Raw genomic sequence first — 19,979 nt, 5'->3', positions numbered from 1 at the left:
CCTGTTGTTCACTATTCTTTATTTATTTTAAAATTGCCTTTCAAATGTCTATTCTTGGTGTTGGGTTTTATCAAACAAATTTCCCCCAAAAATGCGACTTATACTCCAGTGCGACTTATATATGTTTTTTCCCTTCTTTATTATGCATTTTCGGCCGGTGCGACTTATACTCCGAAAAATACGGTATGTATTCTTTTGACCCAGCAGATTTGGTCACATTTTCAGTAGACCCATAATAAATTCATAAAAGAACCAAACCTCATGAATGTTTTTTTGTGACCAACAAGTACGTGCTCCAATCACTCTATCACAAAAAAATAAGAGTTGTAGAAATTATAGGAAACTCAAGACAGCCATGACATTATGTTCTTTACAAGTGTACATAAACTTTTGACCACCACTGTAGATATTGTTGTAACATTCTTGGCTGGCCTTGGACTCATTTCTCCTCAGTATGTTGCAGACTAGCAGTGCCAACTGCTTCGCCAATGTGGCAACATGCGCTGTCATGTTTTGGATGATTTATTTCTTTAAATCAATGAATATCATCTGCTTATCCTTCTCATCACTGTCCTTCACACTCCCTTTCTTCCATGTTATTATTGATTTCTAGCTTTGTGCTAATGCTTGCAGGTAAGAGCAGACATTTTGAACAGATCTTACTTGGTTCACTGTGACATTTGCTATGCCAACTATCAATCAAAGTTTGTTTTAAGTGCCTCAAAGGGCTGCACAAACCACAACAACATCCCTGATCTGAAACCCATATCCGTGCAAGGAAAAACTCAAAACCCAAAATGGGGAAACACAGAAACCTTGGGAAGGGGCTGCAGGTGTGGGGACCTCCCTCCTGGGTCGCCGGCTGCAATGCATGCCACGTGGGTAGTCAAGTGGGAGAGTCCAGTCCATTGGGGGCAAGTAGAGGGTCGTAGGAGGTCTTCAGTCATGTCATAGAGGAGAGGTCCCCTGTGGGTCATAACTTAAAACAGCTATACCACATCTTCCAGACCGGTACCTCTCCAGGGATTATCCCTGGCCACCTGGTAACCCCTCCACGCAGAAGAAGGGGAAAAAAAGGGAAGCAGCAGGTCAACTGCTCTAAAACAGAGTCTATTAAAAAGCTCAAGTATTTAGATCAGGGGTCCCCGCCGGAAGTCCCAAGTATAAAAAAAATAAATAAATAAAAAAAAAATTAAAAACATTCTGTCTTTTCTTATCCACTTTGTACCGCTTGTTACTCACGGTGTCTCCTAGCCACTCAGGCAAATTATATTGTCTAAAAATGCATTTTCTCATCGATAACGTGACATCATCGCGCGCGCGGAAAGTGCGCTATATATATCTATATACACTACCGTTCAAAAGTTTGGGGTCACATTGAAATGTCCTTATTTTTGAAGGAAAAGCACTGTACTTTTCAATGAAGATAACTTTAAACTAGTCTTAACTTTAAAGAAATACACTCTATACATTGCTAATGTGGTAAATGACTATTCTAGCTGCAAATGTCTGGTTTTTGGTGCAATATCTACATAGGTGTATAGAGGCCCATTTCCAGCAACTATCACTCCAGTGTTCTAATGGTACAATGTGTTTGCTCATTGGCTCAGAAGGCTAATTGATGATTAGAAAACCCTTGTGCAATCATGTTCACACATCTGAAAACAGTTTAGCTCCTTACAGAAGCTACAAAACTGACCTTCCTTTGAGCAGATTGAGTTTCTGGAGCATCACATTTGTGGGGTCAATTAAACGCTCAAAATGGCCAGAAAAAGAGAACTTTCATCTGAAACTCGACAGTCTATTCTTGTTCTTAGAAATGAAGGCTATTCCACAAAATTGTTTGGGTGACCTCAAACTTTTGAACGGTAGTGTATATATATATATATATATATAGTCTGGCCCCCAGCCAAATTGTTTTAACCCAATGCTATTCCACAAAATTGTTTGGGTGACCCCAAACTTTTGAACGGTAGTATATATATATATATATATATATATATATATATATATATATATATATATATATATATATATATATATATATATATATATAGCCTGGCCCCCGGCCAAATTGTGTTTTAACCCAATGCGGCCCACGAGTCAAAAAGTTTGGGACCCCTGATTTAAATGCATATTAAGGTGGGACTTAAACTGTTGCATTTTGGGTCGCAATTTTAATGATGGTAGCTTCCCCAAGATGCAGAAGGATGTCAAGAAGCAGCGTGCAGGTAAGATGATGACATTCTTAGTGTGTGACTGAGGGAGTCGGATCGAAAATAGTGTCGAGATTTTTCACCGAGTCGCCTTGTACGATTGTTTTGTTGTCGAATTTCAATGTGGTACCCTCAAACAGACTTAGCACTGTCATGTCTGTGTGATCATGTTTTGTTTTGGTTATGTTCGGTTTGGTTTTTGGACCCTTTGTGCACTCTTGTTTGTTTTGTTTCCATGACAACCCGTTAGTTTTCACCTGTCCTTATGTCACGCACCTGTCTCACGCTTTGCACTCACGCACCTGTCACTAATCATGTCACTGCTATTTAAGCCTGTCTGTTTCTGTTGATCGTCCTGGTGACATTATCCATACTACCTCTACTACCCATGAGATTCCTGTTTACTATAGTGCATGCTTCATGCCATGCCACAGTAAGTGTTTTTGTTTCATGTTCATAGTTAATTGCCTTTGTGCTAGTCTTTTGGTTTCATTAGTCAAGTTTGTTCTCCGCCATTGTGCGCGCCTTTTGTTTGCTTCCTTTTTGTAGTTTTTTAGTGTTTAAATAAATATGTACTCACCTCCAAGCCATGTCCGATCCAGCTTTACTTGCATCTCGGGAAAACAAAACTCTCACAGTCCACGTATTGACAGATGTCACCAGGACGGTCAACAGAAACAGAAAGGCTTAAATAGCAGTGACATGATTAGTGACAGGTGCGCGAGTGCAAAGCGTGAGACAGGTGCGTGGCATGAGGACAGGTGAAAACTAATGGGTTGTCATGGAAACAAATAAAACAAGAGTGCACAAAGGGTCCAAAAACCAAACCAAAACAAAACATGATCACACAGACATGACAAGCACTAAGATGCAATAACTAATGGCGGGTTGCTTGTAACGCAGATCTTTGCTTGCAATGTGAAGCATAACAATTAGCTGAGAGACAGCTCTAATCTCCAAAAACTCTTAAGTTGGGGCATTCTTAAGTTGAGGTGCTACCTTAGTAGAAGCATTTAAGTCCCATCTTAAAACTCATTTGTATACTCCGGCCTTTAAATAGACCCCCCTTTTAGACCAGTTGATCTGCCGTCTCTTTTCTGCCCTGCCCCCCTCTCTTGCATGGAGAGGTTCTCAGGTGACCACAGATGAGGCACTAGCTGTTCAGAGTCGGGACCCGGGGTGGACCACCATCAGTTGGGGACGTCTCTGCGCTGCTGACTTGTCTCCACTCAAGATGATCCCCTGCTGGCCCCACTATGGACTGGACTCTCACACTATTATCTAGATCCACTCCACATCCATTGCACCGGTCGCCCAGGCGGGTGGTCCCCACATCTGCGGTCCCCTCCAAGGTTTCTCATTGTCCCCATTGGGTTGAGTTTTTTCTTGCCCTGATGTGGGATCTGAGCCGAGGATGTTGTTGTGGCTTGTGCAGCCCTTTTAGACACTTGTGATTAAGGGCTATATAAATAAACATTGATTGATTGATTGATTGATTGATTGCGGTACCACTGTACTATACTACATTTTAATATTGCACTCACCAGACACTTAGCGGAATTAAGTACATCCTCTAATGAGATCCAATCGAGGATCTGTTGTTGTTTTTTTATTCTGGAGGCAAAACAAGCAGACATCCAATTAAAGTTAAAGAAAAAAACGGCATGGTAGAACAGGGAGTCGATATCCTAAAGATGCCATGTTCATCCACAATTACCTGGGGAAGAGCAAACTAAGACAGATACCAACTAATTCAAATACAAGAGATAAAAGACTCTTTGAAAATGAAAAAGTAAAATCCAGGACCCTCTGTCAGAATTACAATGGGATCATGACACCATCCATGATTATTCTCCATACAACTCATCCTGTACTAAGGTTGTACGGTATACCGGTACTAGTATGGTACCGCGATACTAATGAATCATATTCGGTACTATACCGCCTCTGAAAAGTACCAGTCCACCACCTCCCTGCGCGCCGCGACATTGCTGGTATGTAGACATAAAACATAGAACGGACGCATTTTGGCTTAAAAACTAACGATGAAGGTGAAGTTATAACACTGAAACGCCCTCAGGAAGAGGTGCTTTAAGACATGGCTAGCTAGCTAGCGGCGAACGTCCATTCGCAGTCGGCAGTGTTTAGCTACTTCTAAATCACTAATCCTCGCCTCCATGTTGACAAATAAAGTAAGTTTCATACAAATATTATCCCCGCAGGATGACGAATAGCTAAACATGCTTCACTACACACCGTAGCTCACCAGCGTCAAAATGTAAACAAACGCCATTGGTGGATCTACACCTGACATCCACTGTAATGTTACCAAGTACAACAGCGTATCTAGTCGATAATATTATGATTACATCGGTATTTTTTCAGCACCACAACATCTTCTTTCGTTTCTTTAAAATGTATATTATGTTTATAAACTCAGGAAATATGTCCCTGGACACATGAGGACTTGGAATATGACCAATGTATGATCCTGTAACGACTTGGTATCAGATTGATACCCACATTTGGGGTATCATCCAAAACTAATGTAGAGCATCCAAACAACAGAAGAATAAGTGATTATTACATTTTAACAGAAGCGTAGATAGAACATGTTAAAAGAGAAAGTAAGCAGATATTAACAGTAAATGAACAAGTAGATTAATATTTCATTTTCTACCACTTGTCCTTAATAATTTTGACAAAATAATAGAATGGAAAATGGCACAATATGTTACTGCATATGTCAGCAGCCAAATTAGGAGCCTTTGTTTGCTTACTTACTACTAAAAGACAAGTTGTCTTGTATGTTCACTATTTTATTTAAGGACAAACTTGCAATAAGAAACATATGTTTAATGTACCGTAAGATTTTTTGTTAAAATAAAGACAGTAATGCAATTTTTTGTAGTCCCCTTTATTTAGAAAAGTATCGAAAAGTATCGAAATTATTTTGTACCGATACAACACTGTCCTGTACAGAGCAACATTTCTGGGTCTACTTGGGGATCCTGCTGTATTTTCGGGAGGTTTCAAGGTTGTCCTGGCTGATACAAGGCCGTACATCCTATTATGTGGCAGCCATGGAACTAAAAATGGCATAAAATTGCCCCTCTCAAAAGTAGGATTTGATGCTATTTTTAGATGTTCAAAGGTTGTCCACTGCTGATTCAGAAGGTTTTGAAGCCCCAATGAAGTACTGCTTTGGCAGCGCCCACTTATATAACTGGAAAAATGGCCCAAAATTGACCCAATCCAAAGCATTTTTTTATGCTGTAACGAAACATTTTTAATGTGTAACAGGTTTGAAAGTGTTGGTATTTCAAACAATTAGAAAGACGTCTAATGAGTCCAAATAAGATGTTTATGGTGCAGCACGTCTAAAACTTTATATGAGAAGAGGCTGAAGGTGTAAAAGCGGAACCGAGTTGCAACCACCGGCTCCTGCGGGATCAATTGTGTGGGAGACAGAATTACTTTATGGTTAATTTCAAATATGATGAGTTAAGAGAGACATGCACAATCCTTGTCCCTGGGATGTAGCACTAATGTCAATAGAAAACGGAAGAAGTCAAGCGCTAAATGAATGATTTATAATGCCCACGGATGACATCCTGCATTAGCATATCAAATCAAGCAAGTGGCGCTACCCAGGAGTGGCTGGCAAGAAGAACACGTTGGCGTGTGTGGCTGGAAAAACACCAGGCCAGTGCACACATGCGAGAGTACCACACCATCGTCACATCAAATCAAATAGTTTTTGGCGATCTATTTTCATTAAAATGGTAATAATTCATTTCTGTAACACCTACAGATATGTGGAAGCATTTAATGTCCAATATCTATTCAAATGCTCATGCGCCTCATATGTGCGGTGTGTCTTTCAATAAATGAAACACAGTTGAGGTCAGAACTCACATTTCTTATAAGAATGATGGATTTCAAATATCCCACTCTGTGGTCATGTAATGGACAGTGAGAGGGAGAAACCGAGGGAGGAAGGAGGTTTGGCACAACACAAGAACACCGGGGATAATGTGCTTTTCATATTAGGAGATACCAAAGGTGGAAAAACATATACATTAATGAAAAAAACCTGAAGAACCGGATCAGATAAAAAAAAAAAAAAACAGACAATTTTGACAGATGACAGCGTTGACACCTCTCTGACCTGAAAGCTCCGGGAGATGAAAATGGGAAACGGCAGAAAAGCCTAATTTGAATACACACACCTTTTAGGAGCAGGCCAATAAAACATGCATCAACTTATTTTTTATATCGTGAAGTGAATTAATTAACTCATATTATGTTCTACATATGGTGAATGTTCATATTCATCTTGGAGAAAAGCAAACCTTCAAGTTTAAAGGCCTACTGAAAGCCACTACTACCGACCACGCAGTCTGATAGTTTATATATCAATGATGAAATCTTAACATTGCAACACATGCCAATACGGCCGGGTTGACTTATAAAGTGCAATTTTAAATTTCCCGCCACACTTCGGGTTGAAAACGTCTTTGGATGATGACGTATGCGCGTGACGTCACGGCGGCAACGGAAGTATTGGTACCCAATGTGTCATTATACAAAAAGCTCTGTTTTCATCGAAAAATTCCACAGTATTCTGGACATCTGTGTTGGTGAATCTTTTGCAATTTGTTTCACGAACAATGGAGACTGCAAAGAAGAAAGCTGTAGGTGGGATCTGTGTATTAGCGGCAGACTACAGCAACACAACCAGGAGGACTTTGAGATGGATAGCAGACTCGCTACCGTGAGTACAGCTTTGGCTTCTAAACATTTGATCGCTTGCCCGTACGTGGTGTCGCTATGTGCATGTCACGTACGTAACTTTTGGGAAATATATGTTTCTTGCCGACTCTGATGGCGGCCGGGGTGTCGTCGAAAGCTACAACGCCCGCCGCCGCTAAGTTAGCTTCAATGGCGTCGTTAGCAACAGCATTGTTAAGCTTCGCCAAGCTGGAAATTATTAACCGTGTATTTACATGTACATGTCCACGGTTTAATAGTATTGTTGATCTTCTGTCTATCCTTCCAGTCAGGGGTTTATTTATTTTGTTTCTATCTGCATTTGAGCCCGATGCTATCACGTTAGCTCCGTAGCTAAAGAGCTTCACCGATGTATTGTCGTGGAGATAAAAGTCACTGTGAATGTCCATTTCGCGTTCTCGACTCTCATTTTCAAGAGGATATAGTATCCGAGGTGGTTTAAAATACAAAACCGTGATCCACAATGGAAAAAGGAGAACATGTGGAATCCAATGAGCCCTTGTACCTTGCACACTACTGGGTATTGAACACCTCAATTTGTCACTAGTGTACAAAACGGGCTATGTTTTGGCACATTTAAAAATCAACAAAGCCGCATCGGACGTGGTACTGTCAAAACTAAAATAATAGTGAAAAACATAATGAATGTGAAAATATATATTTGAACTCACAATTTGTAACGGCCATTTGATGCCATACAAGCCATTGGTAACGCTCATAGTTGGTTGATTCGAGTGGAAGTGGCAGGCAAACCATTTCACCGTCAGGACAGCTTAACTCGTTTCCGGGGTTGACCGACGTCGTCTCACAAGATGTAGTTTCTCTTTAAATATCCTTCTTGAAAAGGCCCTTGCAAATATATATCTGCCACCTAATCAACATTTAGCTCTGCTTCTTTTTTGGTTAAAAAAGTGAATACCGCTGATTTCTCCGCTGGCCGGGTATGACTCCGGTGCCACTTTCTGCTTTTGTGAATCACAACTTGTGATTGGTTACTTAGGAGTGAGAAGTGAGTATCCAATCACAGTCACGTTCAACGTAATGCTACCTAGATGGGCTACTGTCAACAACTCGTGATATGATCGCAACTGTCTGTTAACTGAACGTCCTTTGTTCGTTTACACTGCACAGTCACCGCTAATGTTGATTCAGAAGGCCTCCGGCAGAATTCATACACCGCTGGCAACAAGCTAGCTGAATTCTGATTGGATAAAAGCACTAACTTAAAAACAGCAACACTGGAGCCTAATATGACATGAAGAGAACATGATAATTTTATATATTTATGAAAAGTAAATAAAAATGAAAATGAGGTTTTATTCATTTATGATCATGATTTGTGTTATTTATGTTACACCACTGCGTAACACGTATCATTCAATCCGAGGACCACTTCAGGTTCGGGATACCCAGAAAATTTGGGAGCCCACACTTTGAAAAATGTGGAAAAATATTGAAAAAAGATCCAGACACCAATCACAATTGCAAATAAGCTGTAGGATTCTTGCTTGAGATTGTAAACATCAAAAGTTGTGTTACATTCTGCACAGAAAAAAACACATATATGTGAATGAAGGTAAATCGGTCTTGCAGACACATGCCACTAACAGGCTTCAGTGCAACCCAACATACCGATAATAAGACAACCACGTCCAATCAATGTTTTACCACCCAGTTATCTCATTTTCAGACCCGAATGTTGGCAGGAAATTTAATCAATGCACATTTCTGAGGTGTAGCAGCACAAGACTACTGGAGGCCATACATCTGTCTTTGCTGTCACGTTGTCTTGCTCTTCTGGGTGAACCCCAAGGCGCATCCCGGCCAGATGGGATATGTAATCCCTCCAGCATGCTCTGGTTCTGCCCCGGGGTCTCCACGATTGGATGTGCCCAGAATAGCGCCACAGGGAGGCATGCACGAACTGGGGCTCTGCCAGAGAAGCGAACACAGCTGATTATTTTGATGGGAGTGAGCAGGAGGACTCCATCAAGTTGTCTCTGGATTTCAGAGCTCCTGGACTCGTGTTGAAATACCAGGACTGCAAGGGAAACTAATATAGGTTGCTTATTTCTCTAATTCCATCCTGTCAGTCATTTCACAAGAGTTCATATCCAGTTTAATATAGTCATGCAGACTGAGAGGAATCCTTTCAAGCTTCTGATTTCGATCCTCACTTTGAACGCCTACAAACCGAAAACAGCCTTTCTCCTTCAGTCAAAGCTGTTCCACATGCAGATCCACATGCAGATCCACTAAAGGACAGGAAACAACCCAATCTGTCGATTCACCTGGCTCATAGATACATAATTATACACATCACAGCTGTGTCCGTTCACTGCATATAAACTGCCATTTGTATTTTGCTGTTAAGCCTGCTAACACCAAATTGTCATCTGCCATCAGATTGGCTCGAAAAACACTTTATATCAGCGACAGGTTTGTGGCGGGAAACCAAGAAGGACTACTTAGACAAAACATGCATCTAAAAAAGTTAGAATGCCCTTCATGTTTGAGAAACCTTCGTGCGTACTTAAAAATAATCAGTGTACAGCTTGTATAGCCGTATTAATTACGCAGCTGTGTTAGTCAGTGAGCCTTAATCATGTATTTTATTCTGGATGACAACAGTTCTCAGACCCACTAACTATTTGTAGAAAGTAGGGCTGTCAAAAAATAAAATATGTAATCAAGATTAATAGCGTTTAGGTTGCATATAATGACTGTCTCAGAATCCTAAAAAAAGTCCAGTGGTAGTAGTGCCAGCAAGCTTTTTTTGTGATTAGGGATAAACACCTTCCACGCCACCCTGAGAAAACTAATGTTTAAGTTTATATGTAGACTGCAGGGGTCCGAGAATGATCTTATTATACAGATGATCAATCCTAGGTATAGTTCTGTTAGGTACCAATCCTACATATGGAAACACTGTTATTTGTGTCTTTTATAGAATGTGTAGAAGTATGTTTTAAAGTACATTAGAATATACACAATCACTTTTTTTGTCAATCAATCAATCAATCAATCAATCAATCAATCAATCAATCAATCAATGTTTATTTATATAGCCCTTAATCACAAGTGTCTCAAAGGGCTACACAAGCCATAACGACATCCTCGGCTCAGATCCCACATCAGGGCAAGAAAAAACTCAACCCAATGGGCACAATGAGAAACCTCGGAGGGGACCGCAGATGTGGGCACCCCCCTGGGCGACCTGTGCAATGGATGTCGAGTGGATCTAGATTATAGTGTGAGAGTCCAGTCCATTGGGAGACCAGCAGGGGATCATCTTGAGTGGAGACCAGTCAGCAGCCCAGAGACGTCCCCAACTGATGCACAGATGAGTGGTCCACCTCGGGTCCCGACTTTGAACAGCTAGCGCATGATCTGTCGTCAACTGATAACCTCTCCACGCAGGAGAGGGGGGCAGAGCAGAAAAGAGACGGCAGATCAACTGGTCTAAAAGGGGGGTCTATATAAAGGCTAGCATATACAAAAATGAGTTTTAAGATGGGACTTAAATGCTTCTACTGAGGTAGCATCTCTAAATGGGCATTCCAGAGTACTGCAGCACGAATAGAAAACGCTCTATAGCCCGCACACTTTTTATGGGCTCTGGGAATCACTAATGAGCCAGAGTTCTTAGAACGCAGATTTCTGACCGGGACATATGGTACAATACAATCAGCAAGATAAGATGGAGCTAGACCGTTTAGTATTTTATACGTAAGTAGTAAAACCTTAAAGTCACATCTAAAGGGCTGTAATGTGTGATATAATGTCTTTAATACTATATTCTTTGTATTATGTACTGTATGTGATTGTATGTCTACTTGCAAGTTGGAGCCTGCAATAAAGCTTGATGATGATAATTAGTTGTGATTAGAGATGTCCGATAATATCGGCCTGCTGATATTATCGGCCGATATATGCGTTAAAATGTAATATCGGAAATTATCGGTATCGTTTTTTTAATTATCGGTATCGTTTTTTACATTTTTTTATTAAATCAACATAAAAAACACAAGATACACTTACAATTAGTGCACCAACCCAAAAAACCTCCCTCCCCCATTTACACTCATTCACACAAAAGGGTTGTTTCTTTCTGTTATTAATATTCTGGTTCCTACATTATATATCAATATATATCAATACAGTCTGCAAGGGATACAGTCCGTAAGCACACATGATTGTGCGTGCTGCTGGTCCACTAATAGTACTAACCTTTAACAGTTAATTTTACTAATTTTCATTCATTACTAGTTTCTATGTAACTGTTTTTATATTGTTGTACTTTCTTTTTTATTCAAGAAAATGTTTTTAATTTATTTATCTTATTTTACAAATTTTTTTAAAAAGTACCTTATCTTCACCATACCTGGTTGTCCAAATTAGGCATAATGATGTTTTAATTCCACGACTGCATATATCGGTTGATATCGGTATCGGTTGATATCGGTATCAGTAATTAAAGAGTTGGACAATATCGGAATATCGGATATCGGCAAAAAGCCATTGTGATCAATCGCAAATACAATTTTTTTTTTTTTTTTTAAATCTTTAATAAGTGTGAATTATTAAAATGCAGTGGTGTGCTAACATAACCAGAAATCATGATCATAATTAAAGATAAAAGTATTTTTTTATTTATTTTCCCTAAATATCTAAAAGTATTCACATTCTCTTCACGTCATATTATGCTCCTTCCAGCGCGGTTGTTTTTAGGGTATAGAGTTTTAATCCAATCACAATTAAAGCTAGTTTATGTTGCCATGCTGTACCAAATCTGCCCGAAGCCTTCAGAATCAACAATGCTGGCGTCAGTGAACGGACATGTAAATTTCACAGACAGTTGCGATAGCCAATCAGATCACGAGTTGTTGTCAGTAAGGCCTTCTAGCTGGCCTAAGGCAGATATATTGTGATGTTATGAGCTAGGCAACATAAGAACTCCATTACCCAGCATGCCACAGTAGTGAAGAGAAGTAGCAACGTTTAGCCAGCAGCGGGATGTTTTTGATGACCACGCTATGGAGTAAACTTTAAGAACTCGGCCAACACGCCTCGTCTGCATCTTTTATGATTAGAGAAGACAACACATATAGTTGCAAAGCCATTTTCAAGAGGGATTTTTAAAGAGAAACTACATCTTGTGAGACGATGTCAGCCAACCCCAGAAGCTCCAATGGGAGCTACAGATTGTAAGTTCAAATATTGTATTTCTTTATTTTTTCAGGTTTAATATGTTTTTTGCAATTTTAGTTGGGACAGTACCACATAAGATATGTTTTAATTGCCCGTTTTGTACACTGTTGATGGTCTTCAATAATGCAGTAGTGCGTAAATGTATTCCTGTAAAGTATTTCTCCAGCGATGGTTATGTGGTGATATAATTGATGGTATTTTGAGAGGTAATCATTGAAGTCGGACATCACTGAAGGCCTAGGTGGGAAACGTACGGCCCGCCACTGTTAAAATGTACACCTAGCATGGGACTGGACATTTTGTTTGATTTGTGCAAATGTTTGTCTATCAAACATTGTGCTTTCTTTACAGCGCAACACAAATTGTACAAAAACAAACACACACACACACACACACAACATTTTCCACCATGCATGTACATATACATATATATATATATATATATATATATATATATATATATATATATATATATATATATATATATATATATATATATATATATATATATATATATATATATATATATATATATATATATATACACACTACCGTTCAAAAGTTTGGGGTCACCCAGACAATTTTGTGGAACAGCCTTCATTTCTAAGAACAAGAATAGACTGTCGAGTTTCAGAAGAAAGTTCCCTTTTTCTGGCCATTTTGAGCGTTTAATTGACCCCACAAATGTGATGCTCCAGAAACTCAATATGCTCAAAGGAAGGTCAGTTTTGTAGCTTCTGTAACGAGCTAAACTGTTTTCAGATGTGTGAACATGATTGCACAAGGGTTTTCTAATCATCAATTAGCCTTCTGAGCCAATGAGCAAACACATTGTACCATTAGAACACTGGAGTGATAGTTGCTGGAAATGGGCCTCTATACAACTATGTAGATATTGCACCAAAAACCAGACATTTGCAGCTAGAATAGTCATTTACCACATTAGCAATGTATAGAGTGTATTTCTTTAAAGTTAAGACTAGTTTAAAGTTATCTTCATTGAAAAGTACAGTGCTTTTCCTTCAAAAATAAGGACATTTCAATGTGACCCCAAACTTTTGAACGGTAGTGTATATATATATAGTTTCCCCGCTAATTTTCTCTTTGTGTCATCACTTGTCTTCTCTCTCAGTCTGTTCTCAGACAGAGCTGCACATGCGTCATTTGCCTGCATGTGTTTGGGAAAGTGCCAAGTGGACCGGGGTGTGATAACCAAAAAATGTGTAGAAAACAACAAGTTTTCCAGTCGTGGTATTAAGGGGAGAGAAAACCAAGCCTAAATATGTAACCACACTATCAAAAACAAGCCCAAAAAAGAAAAAAAGTTCCTTGTGATAAGCAGTCTTGGCAACACTGCTACTGCGAACAGCTATCGACTGATACTGATAACTCAACTCACAGCGACATTGGATGAAATGACCTTGGTGTGGTGGAGAGAGCGACCTGCCCGGGCTTTGAATCTAAACTTGGCATTCAATTTACATATTTCTTTGTCCATTTGTGTTACTCAACATCAGCTGGACTGAGGATCACAAAGGCATCGCATGATAAAAAAAATATAGTGCTGATAAAGGGAACGTGTGTTATCATCGCGTTAATTTTTGCAGCCCTACTAGAAAGCCTTCTAGGAATGTTGGCAAGGTAAGAAAAACTCCATATAATCTCTCATATTTTTCCTGTTGTAATAATTTCCCTATATCCTAATATTAGTGTTTATGTGTCAATGAAGAGTACGCCATTTCACGACAAATCCTTATGGGCAATACAGAAAATGTGGTGTACTCCAAGCCCATCTTGCATCTTTAATATATGGAGAGAGATTGCAAACCGCTGAGAAAGTCAAACCGTTACACACTACACACTCAAAAAATGTATAACCAAAATGTGAACCAGCTGGTTCAACATCGGGCTACCAAGCTGCCATCTTCTGTTTTACTGCATCCGAGATCAACTTAAACACTTACTGGTCATATTGCTGCATTCATTTTCATTTCACCCAATTTCAGGATGCAGATTGAAAAGAGAAAATCTTACAATGTTACAATCTAGCTGTGTTTACCAAGGCCATTACACAAGAATGGTTCTTAAAGGCCTACTGAAACCCACTACTACCGACCACGCAGTCTGATAGTTTATACATCAATGATGAAATCTTAACATTGCAACACATGCCAATACGGCCGGGTTAACTTATAAAGTGCAATTTTAAATTTCCCGCTAAACTTCCGGTTGAAAACGTCTATGTATGATGACGTATGCGCGTGACGTCAATAGTTAAGTATTCGGACACCATTGAATCCAATACAAAAAAGCTCTGTTTTCATCTCAAAATTCCACAGTATTCTGGACATCTGTGTTGGTGAATCTTTTGCAATTTGTTTAATGAACAATGAAGACTGCAAAGAAGAAAGATGTAGGTGGGATCGGTGTATTAGCGGCTGGCTGTAGCAACACAACCAGGAGGACTTTGACTTGGATAGCAGACGCTAGCCGCCGACGCTAGCCGCCGACGCTAGCCGCCGACGCTAGCCGCCGACGCTAGCCGCCGACCGCACGGATGATCGGGTGAAGTCCTTCGTCCTTCCGTCGATCGCTGGAACGCAGGTGAGCACGGGTGTTGATGAGCAGATGAGGGCTGGCTGGCGTAGGTGGAGCGCTAATGTTTTTATCATAGCTCAGTGAGGTCCCGTTGCTAAGTTAGCTTCAATGGCGTCGTTAGCAACAGCATTGTTAAGCTTCGCCAAGCTGGAAAGCATTAACCGTGTATTTACAGGTCAATGGTTTAATAGTATTGTTGATCTTCTGTCTATCCTTCCAGTCAGGGGTTTATTTATTTTGTTTCTATCTGCATTTAAGCACGATGCTATCACGTTAGCTCCGTAGCTAAAGTGTTTCGTCGTTGTATTGTCGTGGAGATAAAAGTCACTGTGAATGTTAATTTCGCGTTCTCGACTCTCATTTTAAAGAGGATATAGTATCCGAGGTGGTTTGAAATACAAATCCGTGATCCACAATAGAAAAAGGAGAGAGTGTGGAATCCAATGAGCCAGCTTGTACCTAAGTTACAGTCAGATCGAAAAAAGATATGTCTTGCACTGCATTCTAGTCCGTCACTCTAACGTTCCTCATCCACAAATCTTTCATCCTCGCTCAAATTAATGGGGTAATCGCCGTTTTCTTGCTCCGAATCGCTCTAGCTGCATTGAAAACAATAGGAAAATATGAGAAGATGATCAACTGAACACGTCACGCTACTTCCGGTAGGGGCAAGGCTTTTTTTTATCAGAGACCAAAAGTTGTGAACTTTATCGTCGTTGTTCTATACTAAATCCTTTCAGCAAAAATATGGCAATATCGCGAAATGATCAAGTACGACACATAGAATGGATCTGCTATCCCCGTTTAAATAAAAAAAAAAACATTTCAGTAGGCCTTTAAACACTTACTGGTCATATTGCTGCATTTCAATTTAATTTCACCCAATTTCAGGATGCAGATTGAAAAGAGAAAATCTTACAATGTTACAATCTAGCTGTGTTTACCAAGGCCATTACACAAGAATGGTTCTTAAAATGGCGCTCGGGAAATATCTAATTTCGGCTTCGGACAGTTCCACCATCCCTGCGGCGCTCATTTAGTTGCTTTCCGTACCATTGTTTTAACCAGTCAATGTTGTTTGCCTTATCCCTCTGCGTTACTCCTGGTCCCCCTTTATCTTTTCCTCTCAGGCAAAGTAAAGATGCAAAGTCAAGCTGTTCCGAGCAGTGGTGTCTCTTGATGAAAACTCCTGGGAAAATGTACTGGGAATTGCTATCATTTTGTCAAAGATTGGCCTATTCTCTTCTTTTGTGTTCAGCGCAGCCAGGCCCAGCTGTTTACTCGGTTCTGACAAATAGATTTCACCACCGTGTTTTACTTCACCCCCCTCCATCCGCTTTGTTGGGACAATGTGTACAGTTGTAATTAGTTGGCTTTAGCTTTCCAGAGCTTTGGGAGTGGGAATGGCATAACATAACAGGTTAATTTCGATGATTTATGGCATTTTTAAGATTTCTAAGAATGTTTCTGCCACACTGAAATGCACAATCTGTTCTAGGAATGTACCTGAAAACTGAATAAAATATTTTTCTAAGAAATAACTCGGACTTGCATGAAAGTATTTATTGGTTCATTTTTGTATTTTTTTCACCGAACTTGTACAGCACTTTGGGGCAGGTTGAGCAGTTGTTTTAAAGGTGCTTTATACATAAACCTTGACCTTGACCATGAAAGGGGACTGAGTGGACGAGCGCTGATGGCTGGACAAAGGTTAGATGTTAGCTGATTGAATAACATATCTATAAATCAGAGTAACTCTGGTAAACGCTGCTCTCTGCCCTCTCACCATGATTCAACCTTTTGCACTTTAGTAAAGTGTATTCAAAATGGCTCTGACTTAACTGTGTAATGTTCTCTCAGTGCTTCAGGTATTTTGGTTTCTTCCCAAACCCAAATATATATTTGGTTAGCAGGAAAATCCCATTAATTTCTAAAGTTATGTTAAAGTCCCAACGATAGTCACACACTAGGTGTGCTGAAATTATCCTCTGCATTTGACCCATCCCCATGTTCACCCCCTAGGAGGTGAGGGGAGCAGTGGTGATTTAACCCACAATTCCAACCCTTGATGCTGAGTGCCAAGCGGGTACCATTTTTATAGTCTTCGGTATAACTCGGCCGGGGTTTGAACTCACGACCTTCCAGTCTCAGGGCGGAGACTCTAACAACAAGGCTACTGAGCAGGTGGGTGAACGATTCTTTGTCTGTACAGGATGTGCCTTGTTCCCCGCCCTGTCACCCAAAGTCCGACATCCAGACAAAATTATAGTGATTGGATTTACCCCTGAAGAATACACAAGTTGGATGACAATGCAGCTATGGTAGAATGCATCGTAAATAGTTGGGAAGTGGAACATCTATGTAGCTGGTGCAGTGACAACAACCTTTGCATCAACGAGAAGAAGACCACGAATATGATCGTAGACTTCAGGAGCAACATACATCATCCTCTCACTCCGAACATCAGTGAAGCGGATGTAGAAGTGGTCTCCAATTTAAAGTACTTGAAAGTCCACCTCAAACAAGACCTCACCTTAAAGCAACAACTAAGCAATGCTGGTCTGAGGGTCTCAGTTCTAAAACTATTATGTGTACAGTATCCATCCATCCATCCATCCATTCAGCCTATCTCAGCTGCATTCGGGCAGAAGGCGGGGTACACCCTGGACAAGTCGCCACCTCATCGCAGCACCAACACAGATAGACAGCCAACATTCACACTCACTGTCAGGTTCAAACACTGATGACATCTATTAAACAAGACAAAAGGCAAGGAATCAAACAGAGACAGAATTAAATTTGGACTCAATATTGAGGAGAGACATGGCCACTGTACTCTCTGTACAGTCTTGCACCACGCTCTGACGAAGAAGGCTTTCGTCTCCTCTTTTATTTAGATGTTCAATGTTTACGCAACAACACCTGTCTCAACAGGAATGGGGAGTATGTAAACAGTCATTGTTTTCGGTCACATTGAAGACAAAGAAGAAGATGCCTCGGGCTTGGGCTCGTCGTGGATTCAGCTTTGGCAGGTTTTTGAGGACAATGGATGAGCCCTCCCGTCTGATTCCATCGTACACAGCGGAATCTTCCAAGCGTTTGGCTCGGTGCAACAAAGACAGCTTCTTGTCTGTTCATTGGAAACTCAGAACGGAAAGTTTTTTGATAATTTAAATACAATTTTTCTGACACTAGGGCCAATTTAGTGTTGCCAATCAACCTATCCCCAGGTGTATGTCTTTGGCGATGGGAGGAAGCGGGAGTACCCGGAGGGAACCCACGCAGTCACGGAGAGAACATGCAAACTCCACACAGAAAGATCAAGGATTGAACCCAGGACCTACTTATTGTGAGGCACATGTGCAGTAATGCAGATGTACAGTAGCGATTGCTAGCACAGTGTGGTAAAGGCCGTGTAGAAGGTTGTTTTGGGTTAGGATTTGGCACTCTAATTGCCAAGGCCGATTTCCAGTCAGGGAAACATTGCCTCACCTTATTGAGAGGATTCACATTCAAGTAATCACCACACACCAGATGTTGACCTGCTAGCTCCCTGGTGGTCTAGTGATTGGGATTCAGTGTTTTCACCGCTGTGGCCGGGGTTCAAGTCCCGGTCAGGGAATCATTGTTTTTCCTTGCCTATGGATATTTTCATTGTTCCAGGATATTGTATTCTCAGGGCATTCCATCGATTGCAACTGGACTGTTCAGTTTGTCTTCAAAGACCACCTATCACCTGCATACAATTCTGTCTGTTCAACCCTTCTTGAAAGATTCAACAAGCATTTTGCCACACACAATTTTGATGCTGACAAGGGGGATTCTATTCTAATGACCGCTGTTGATGTTGAGAAAGATGTCGGTCCTTTTCAGCCAAACAGTTGATTTTTTACTGTTAGAGTATAAATAGTTTGGGTCTTGGAACCAATCTGACCAATATGCTGTAGATCGGTGAGCATAAACTGATGACGCCTGCTCAGATGAGAGACACAATGTCTTCTAAGACAAACTGAAATCTCCAGTTGAATTGATTAGAAACCCTGAGACTTGCTTTTACTTGGTGTCTCTGGTTTGGGGTTTCATGTGACTTTTCCCCGAATACTGTCTTTCCCCGTAATGCTGTTGCCCTCAGTACACTACACTCCTCAGTTTGCCTCTTGGATGCAGATTCAAATTTCAGTATAATGGTTTGATACTCAAATATCCTTGTGTACTCCTACCCACTTCTCCAAAGTGGGCTGGCTCAAGGTGGAGGACAGAGTTAAACAACTTGCACTGAGCCTAGTCTATAAATCCACTACACCTCCCTGATACCGAAGTACATGTCAAACTACTTCCTTAACGTAAATGACTGCCATAACCACAACACCAGGGGGAGCTCCACTAACCACGTTAAACCCAGATTCCGAACTAACAAATGTCTTAACTCATTCTCTTTCTATGCCACATCAATGTGGAATGCGCTCCCAACAGGTATAAAAGAAAGGGCATCTCTATCCTCCTTCAAAACCGCAATAAAAGTTCACCTCCAGGCAGCTACAACCCTAAACTAACACCCTCCCCGGATTGCTAATAATCAAATGTAAACAATCAAATGCAGATACTTTTTCTTATGCCTTCTGATCTCTATCTCTCTCTCTCTCTCTCTCTCTCTCTCTCTCTCTCTCTCTCTCTCTCTATGTCCACTACTTGCTGTCCATATCCTACCCCCCCCGCCCTCCACACCCCTGATTGTAAATAATGTAAATAATTCAATGTGATTATCTTGTGTGATGACTGTATTATGATGATAGTATATATCTGTATCTGAATCAATTTAAGTGGACCCCGACTTAAACAAGTTGAAAAACTTATTCGGGTGTTACCATTTAGTGGTCAATTGTACGGAATATGTACTTCACTGTGCAACCTACTAATAAAAGTCTCAATCAATCAATCAATCGACCATTGACTCCAACTGCAGAGTGGATTAACGTTACGAGCCAATGGGAGTTGCTCTATTACTTCTATAAAGCCCTCTGAAACTTTCAAAAACCTCCATCAACATTTATATATACACTGGAAGTCAGTGGCGGGCTGTGCATTTCACACCTTGGCCTTCAGTGATGTCTTACATAGTCCGACTTTAATAAATACCTCTCATAACATCACAATTTATGT

Source organism: Entelurus aequoreus, linkage group LG24 (genome assembly GCF_033978785.1).
Source record: "Entelurus aequoreus isolate RoL-2023_Sb linkage group LG24, RoL_Eaeq_v1.1, whole genome shotgun sequence".
NCBI classification, from domain to species: Eukaryota; Metazoa; Chordata; class Actinopteri; order Syngnathiformes; family Syngnathidae; genus Entelurus; species Entelurus aequoreus.
Note: the sequence above shows the minus strand (reverse complement) of the source record.